The sequence below is a fragment of the Buceros rhinoceros genome, unplaced genomic scaffold, assembly GCF_000710305.1.
Source record: "Buceros rhinoceros silvestris isolate BGI_N320 unplaced genomic scaffold, ASM71030v1 scaffold45521, whole genome shotgun sequence".
Classification (NCBI taxonomy): Eukaryota; Metazoa; Chordata; class Aves; order Bucerotiformes; family Bucerotidae; genus Buceros; species Buceros rhinoceros.
This window is the reverse complement of record NW_010396821.1, coordinates 424-8,106: the sequence shown is the minus strand read 5'-3', so window position 1 is coordinate 8,106 and position 7,683 is coordinate 424. Positions and strand designations below refer to the sequence as shown.

General features: G+C 39.6%; 1 protein-coding gene across 1 annotated transcript in view; it reads right to left on the bottom strand.

Moving 5' to 3' along the window:
• Nucleotides 1–5,283, bottom strand: part of LOC104502082 (myotubularin-related protein 1) — a gene marked incomplete at its 3' end in the record, with an annotated part of 11,642 nt that extends 6,359 nt beyond the window's left edge. Inside the window, exon 1 of the mRNA XM_010145999.1 lies at nt 5,185–5,283. The remainder of the gene's footprint in view (nt 1–5,184) is intronic.
• Between the last annotated feature and the right edge of the window lie 2,400 nt (nt 5,284–7,683).

Sequence of the window (7,683 nt, the reverse complement as noted above, 5' to 3'; positions counted from 1 at the left end):
TAGGGAACTAGCCAACACATACAAACCTACAAGGACAGATGTGCTCTGTCCAGTCGGGGCTGATGTGCAGTATTACAGTTCAGACTGCATGACACTATCCAAAAACTCTACCTAGCACATAACCACTTAACACACGGCGTACTTCCTATGGATTCTCTTGCATGTGAAATAGAACATTTGTATGTTCTGTACAAGTACTAACATATAGTAGTACCTTGCTACACAGTTAACGAATGAAAGATGAGTAAAACTTGCCACCTGATCAGGTTCTGCTTCAGAATGATAGCCATTGTGTCCATCCTGAATCTCCTGCTTTGCATGAGGCAGCAGTAGGGCAAGAGAGAAGTAACAGGAAAAAACATGCAGACAACAGGTGAAAGGACAGAATCTTTTCTTTTTTTGTTTCCCCCCCTTCTTGTTTGTCTTTCCTTAAAAAGACAGCATATACTTTAACTCCAGTTGAACTATTTAAAACTTTCCACTCCTGGCACAAACTACTTTCCACAGAGAGGAACCCCAGCCATTGCACCGTCCTTTTGATGTTATTTGGCACAACACAAAATGAAAATTGTACTCCCTTCTTCACAAAAGAGTCCGTGCTGGCAGATAAGAACATAAAAGTATGTACTGTCTTTTTAAGACAACCAACCTTACAGTGGAGAAAATGTTTTCAAAGTACGGCACATGCTTATCGACGAGAGAAGTTGAGTACAGCTTGCAGTGGCAGCGTTAGGGGAAAACTCATGCAAATCTTTCAACGGAAAAATAGGCCAACATCAAATAGAAGTATCTAGACAATGTAAAAAATACTGTACTGTGTACAACATGTTTTAATTGAACTTTCGGTTTTATGGCTTCACATATTTTTCCAACAACTTCTGTGTTGTTGCCAGAAACCTAGTCAGTAACTTAACAGAACCTAAAATAACTCCTCACAGCCAAATCTGGAAACAATTCACATTTTTATGTTAATTTATTTTTGCGTCATATTGGCAGAAAATCCTGAATGTTAATTAAATCTCTTTAATAAACATATGGTCCCTAGGTACTTCAGAGAGAAGCACAAATGTCACAGGGTCATATGAAGTAATTGTTTTAGGATGTTCAAAATTGTTCTTCCGCCTTCTTTCTTCATGAACTGGAGAGAAACTGTGTTCATGACAGTCTAGTATTCCCAGTTCACATGCAAAGAACTTCTCACTTGACAGACTGCAAAACCAGCCTCAGTGTAAATTTACAAATATTTGCATTTTACAAATATTTTTCTTTTTACAGTATTTCTATGGGACCCTCAAAAAAAAAAAAAACCAAACCAACCAACAAAACAACTTAGAAGAAGGATTTCAGATATTCTCAGGTAATTTGAACTCTGCAAGAGTTTAAAAAGTTGTAAGCAGTTAAAAAACCCTTTCAAATTACAAAGGACTCCTAACATCCATGTATTGGTGGAATTCTGTTAAATAGGAAGTACTTAAATTTCAGACCATAAAAATGTTCCTGAAATTAAACTAGACATTGCGATCTCTGGAAGAAAACCAGGACAACCAACAAACACACCAAAAGATTTTTAATAAATGAAAGCGAGAGAAGCACAGCAGATCACTCAAAGACCAAAGTCTTTACAAAGACCTATGAAAAACTGAACGGAAACAAGCAATTTTTTGTTACCCAACCCATACTAATCACTTCAAGAGCTATTCAAAGAAAGATCAACTTGTGGATTTGTATGACTGGACTAAACACATCATTTGCACATATGTAAACAACGGATGAGAAAAAGAAATCATTCAGCCTTCATCTCTTGGTTTGAGACTGAACAAGAGGTCTTTGTTTGAATAAAAGTGTTAGGCACATTTCATGAACAATGTCAGAACACTGTCCAGATCATTTCTCAGCTCCATAAATGTTACCAAGAGAGAGGGCCAAGAACACAAGGCAAGCCCTTTTTATATCTCCGATGAACAATGGGCAAGACCTAGTCTCAAACTGATCATTAAAAAGATGCAGGTCATTGCACTAGTGTCTAACTTCAACCCTAACTTCCAATCCTTCCACAGGATGGCCACAATTAAAGTAAAAAATGTCCAAAGGCAAGCATGAATTGCTATCTTATTTAAATAGGATAGACAAAGCTGTAACGCTTTTACCACTAACATTCTTCAGCACAGATAACACGTTAGAGCTGCTAATACAGTACTCTGTAGTCCAAAGCATGTAAGCCTCAGTTGCAAGCATCCATTTTGTCAAAATTAACGTAATAAAACGGAGGTTAGTACTGCACATTCATAACATAATTTAAAAATACTGCTCTCTTACACACTGACTTTTATTGCTCACAAAAACATTGTAATGTATATAAAGCATTTCTATGGCAAAGAAGCTGCTGCACTGCATAGCAAAATGGTCTGACTGGTTCATAAACACCATTAATGAAGTAAAGAAGAACGCTCAACACACCAAGATCTCACACAGCACGAAAGACAAACAGGCAGGAGGCCGTTTCACTGCTAGCCAAAGGTGATCTTACCCGAATAACAGGCCTCCTGTACACCTGTTAGTTAAAATATAAAATGTTATCCAACAAAACACACAGATTTGATACATTAAAGATATTACATCTTACTTCATCAGATTTTCAGAAGAACTCCCAAACATTTTAATTATAGATGGATTTTGAAACTATGCAGACCTGGTAGCTCTCATTTGCAGAATTTTTTTGCTCTAAAAACAACCTAGTCACTTCATTTTAGTAAAGGAACAGATGTCAGAACTTTGTTCCTCATGACCCTTTTATCCAGCCACAATGTGCTATTGTGAAAAGAGAAGAGCGAGCCTGGTAATCCTTCTGGGTGGAAGACAATAGGCCTGCAGCAACAGCCATGAAGTGTAACCACCACTTTGCGATTCAAATGGCAAAACAAGGAGAGCGACAACTCTTCCCAAGTTATTTCTGATGTTCTTATTCAGCTACTACAGTCTAAGCCATTTTCATTTATATGAAGCCCTCCTACAAGAATACTCTCCAGGCAGAGCACATGTCAGAGAAGACACACAGAGCAGAGCTCAAACCCAGACTGAGGTCTTGTTGCTGCAGGGTTTAGCAAGCAAGAGCTGGCTCAGTGCTCTCCAGTTGATTTCATTTGCAGTCCATTTGCTTCCATTTGATTCCCCCCTCACCTAAATTACATTCTGGTAACATTAAGTTACACTGAGTAACACCGTGAGATACCAGACTCGATACATTTACCTGGTTTTGCACAAATACTGATTGGAACATTAAAAAAAAGGATGAAAGAAAGAATAAAGCAGTGAGTTCCTGGTAAACCCAGCAGAAAGGAACAGAACTGCCTGACCAGTTCCGGAAGCACACACACACATCTGGCCCCACCTGAAGTTTCTGAGTGGTGACCAACAGTCTCTAAAGGCAGCAATTTGAGGTAACCGAAGGTAATCAAGACCCAGAAAATTGGTCAGCGAGCATCAAAAGGGAAAGATGTCTCTCTCCAAGGAAAACTGAGTTATAAATGGGCATTATTTTTTCACATGTGAGTTCCACAGTAACAGTGAATAAACTCAACCTCTTAGTGGTCCTGACTAAGCAGCTTAATGCACTGCTGAACTTCTGCAGAATCTTGGTGCAAAGGAATCCCCTTCCTAAAGCACATATACCATTTCACAAGATACGTGTCCTGAACGTAACTAAAGATCTTCTAGGATAGAAAATTCCATGATGTTACACACAAATACGGGATTTCAAATCACAGCTATGCAATGATGCCAAATACAACTAATGTAAATGTAAAAAAAAAATTCTGAATACCACCAGGATTAAATTTATTTCTTTTATTTCTAAGAAACAGAGAATGAAGTAGAATTTTAATAAGGCATTAAAAGATTTACTCTTGTCAAATAATAACCAAGAGGAGTTTGCAATAGAGGAAGTTGTTATTTAGAATTAAAAAGTGCTCTTTATTCCAGAGGAATGCATTCTAACTCCAAGCTTACACACTTGGATTTTACTAAAATGAAGTCCTTGATCTGGAGGGCAAACACAACACCGGCAGCTGTCATGGAAGGTTTCCCACAATGTTTTATCACAGATGTTGGCCTTGACCTGAAGGAAGCATTTGCAATTCAGCTGCCACAGTACAGAAGAGCCACGCTTTTTTACGAGGATAAGCTGCTGACTGTGCCAATATTGTGGAATTTTGTGAGGTGAATTTTTAAGCAGACTACGACCAAAAACTTTCTGTGGATTCATCTTCAGGCTTGGGCTGAATCTGACATGCTGTCACAGAATCTACAATACGCTGTTTCTGCACAACAAACTTTGTAATCACAGAGCATATTAGAAAATAATTTAAAATCTAGTTAAAAACAAAAAAAGATAAAATCTTCATTTGGTCGTTTTGCATGAAGACCATGAAACTGGTTCCAATCTAGGAAGAAAAAAAGGATGTAGACAGCAGCAGCCTGGGTTTCTTAAAGGCACCTGAAACACAGCTGATTTTTGTCAGTTTTTGAGAAAGAAAACGGCACACACCCCACTCTGGATAGTGCAGTTGGCTGGGCACAGATAGGAAACGGCAAACCAGCATGAAAGAGCGGCAGTAAAGAAGCACAATGGAACCGGTCTGGTAAACCATGCTGTGAAGTCGTTACCCTAGTGACAAAAATGCTGCTGGGAGGGCATGAAAAAGATGGTTGGTTGGTTGGACGATGTTAAATTCTCTGTCTCCAGCGAAACCCCATGAAAAATGGCAGCCATTTAAGTTCTTTGCAGGGTAACAAAGGCACGTGCATTTATCTTTTCTGAAATCTGGAGAGCACAGTCCTGTACTCTGAATGACACACTAGAAACAATGTCAACCTGTAACTCTTAATCTACTTTACTCAAATTTTTATGCAGTAATCAAAAGAAAAGAACTCACTTCTGGCATTTTATTCAAAACATTGACTTTTAATTTTCCTTTCACCTCTCCCTTAATTTTTGTTCTGCAGTGCCACTATTCCAACCGTTGAGGAAACCACAAAGCAGATTCAAAAGACTCCTACGCATAATGAGATGTTTCTAGTTCTGAAACATTCAGCAATCACTTAAGCACTTAATCAAGGCAGCAAGGACTTTTCTGAGCATTCACTCTTTCATCTTAAACAAATCAATGCATTGCTCAAGCCACTTACCCTGTAGTCTCTGCACACACCTTCTGATGGGACAGACCCCGAAATCTGACTGGAAATGGTTGCCGCTATCAGCTGTTTACACCATTCCACATGGGATCCAGTCGGGCTACAAAATCAAAATATTTCCAATTACTCAGCGGCAATTCAAAACGTATATTGAGAATAGCAGAACAACTGATCCCACCCAGAAAACAAGACCATAAATGATCGCTAACATCTAAAAAATAAGCTTCCTTGTGGGCAGAATGCAAATATTTCACTTAGGGAAAAGGGTTTTCCTGGATCGTATCAGCGAGGTAGAGCTGTCAGCAGGTTAAAAGTGAGGTTGGGGTCCTAGGAACTTATAAAAATGTGTGCTTCTTTTTTTCATCATTCACACACTTGTTTTCTTAAAGCCATCCAAGGAATTAATTTGGTCAAGTAACAGGAAATTCCTTATACTTTCCTTATTATTATTTCCTGATTATTCAGTAAATCCTCAAAATTGCTCTACATTAGTATTTAAAAATTTAAACTACACTAGTGTTGCATTCTATATTACTACTAAATGTTGAAAATGGATGTTCTCTAAAGAGTAACTTATAGTTACCCATATTTTTTTCCTATTCATAAAGCAATCGCTGAGTAATCTTCTGGACAAACCTTCCCATGCCGCAGCGAGGAATTCTGCAGTGTGGGGTGTTTATAAGAACCCTTCAGACAAAGCATCTGAACAGCAGAATCGCACCAAAGCCCAGATGAGGCGTTTTGAGAACAGTCAGCTAAACTAGCGCTCTTACAAATAACATAGTTATTGAGGGGGAGAAGCAATTCCACTTTGTTGCCAGCCACTCTGCAGGGCACTAGGGCTGCTTCAAAGCATACCAATGTCTGATGAGAAACTGGGAACGTCAGAAGGAACTGTCCCGTGAGGGCCACAGCTGTCTCTGCTGCTGCCTTAGATAATTCCCATTTCATCGAACGGTTTAATCAGGCTCTCCTACAGATTTAACGCTTATCCAGAAGCCAAATACAGAAGGAAAATTGTAGTTTTTAGAATTCATTCATAATCTACCTTGGGATTCTGTGAGTATCCCATGACACTGATGCGAGTAACTACAGACCCAGCACCCAACAGGAGCACCACAACTTGGACACTACGAGGGTGGGATGATGGCATAAGTTGACCAACTACTTACCTAGAGGCCTTTTCCTACATTAACTCTACTGGGAAAGGTAGATACAAGCAGAAGACGCATGAACCAACCTCATACTTTCATACTGCCAGTGAAAGCTCTTTCAGAACTTCTCTGATGAACTTGAGTAGCTTTCTCCCCACCTGCACAATTCTACACAGCGCTAGATCACAAAACGTTGTTTTGCAACTGAAACACGTCTGACATTTCTGCTTGAACAATAAAAATAACTCTCAGGTTAGCACTGAACTCGAGTCCAGATTCACTTAGAGAAACTTCTCACTTCAGTTTTGTAAAAGAGTGCACGGGCTAAACTCTACAGTAATCCTTTTCTGATCTCTTTTATTTCTCTTTCTCTCGCAGCTCTTAATTTCTAGTGTATCTCTTCAGGGTTTGCCTAAGTTTGTTTCCAAATACGCCTGCACTTGTTAACAACAGCATTTATTTTTCTATGACTTATCTTCTCTGGGAATCACTACATCAACAAAGTTAATAGCAGCAGGCAAAGCCATGTGAATGCAGGCCCGTCTCCTCCGATCAGTGTCTCGGGATGCATCAGCGCACCACAGGATGCTGATCATACCGACGGCACCTATCACCATCTGTCAAATGGGACTCACACTCGTCCACGTCTCTCCACGCTGCCTCATGTGAGATCATGCACATCAGCATAGCCTGGTACAACCACACTGGCAAATCAGTCAATTATATGACAAATGGGACATTACAACTTTACCAGCGCAGAACAAGATTAGGAGAAGAAAGATAAAATTTGAGATAAGAAAGTGCATTAATAAGAAAAACAAAGGTGTACGGTTTGGTGATAGAAATTTGATTTCCACCTTCACTAGAATGATATAAACAGGTTTCTCCTAACAGAAGAGAGAACACGGAGATGGGAACCTGGCACTGATTTTTAAACACCACCTTTTCTCTTTTTCATCTGGGTGAAATTTCCTTTAGTCTCTACTCCTTGTTTAAGGATTTTTAAATTCAGCTCTGAAGTTTGCCACCAGCTGGAAACCTCCAGAGGAAGGAATTACTCTGCCAGCATCTGCCAAACAAGATGTGTTAACCCCCAGCGTCCTGCTCCCCCTGGGAACCTGGCACTGATTTTTAAACACCACCTTTTCTCTTTTTCATCTGGGTGAAATTTCCTTTAGTCTCTACTCCTTGTTTAAGGATTTTTAAATTCAGCTCTGAAGTTTGCCACCAGCTGGAAACCTCCAGAGGAAGGAATTACTCTGCCAGCATCTGCCAAACAAGATGTGTTAACCCCCAGCGTCCTGCTCCCCCGTACCCACCCTGGTGAAACCCCGCTCTC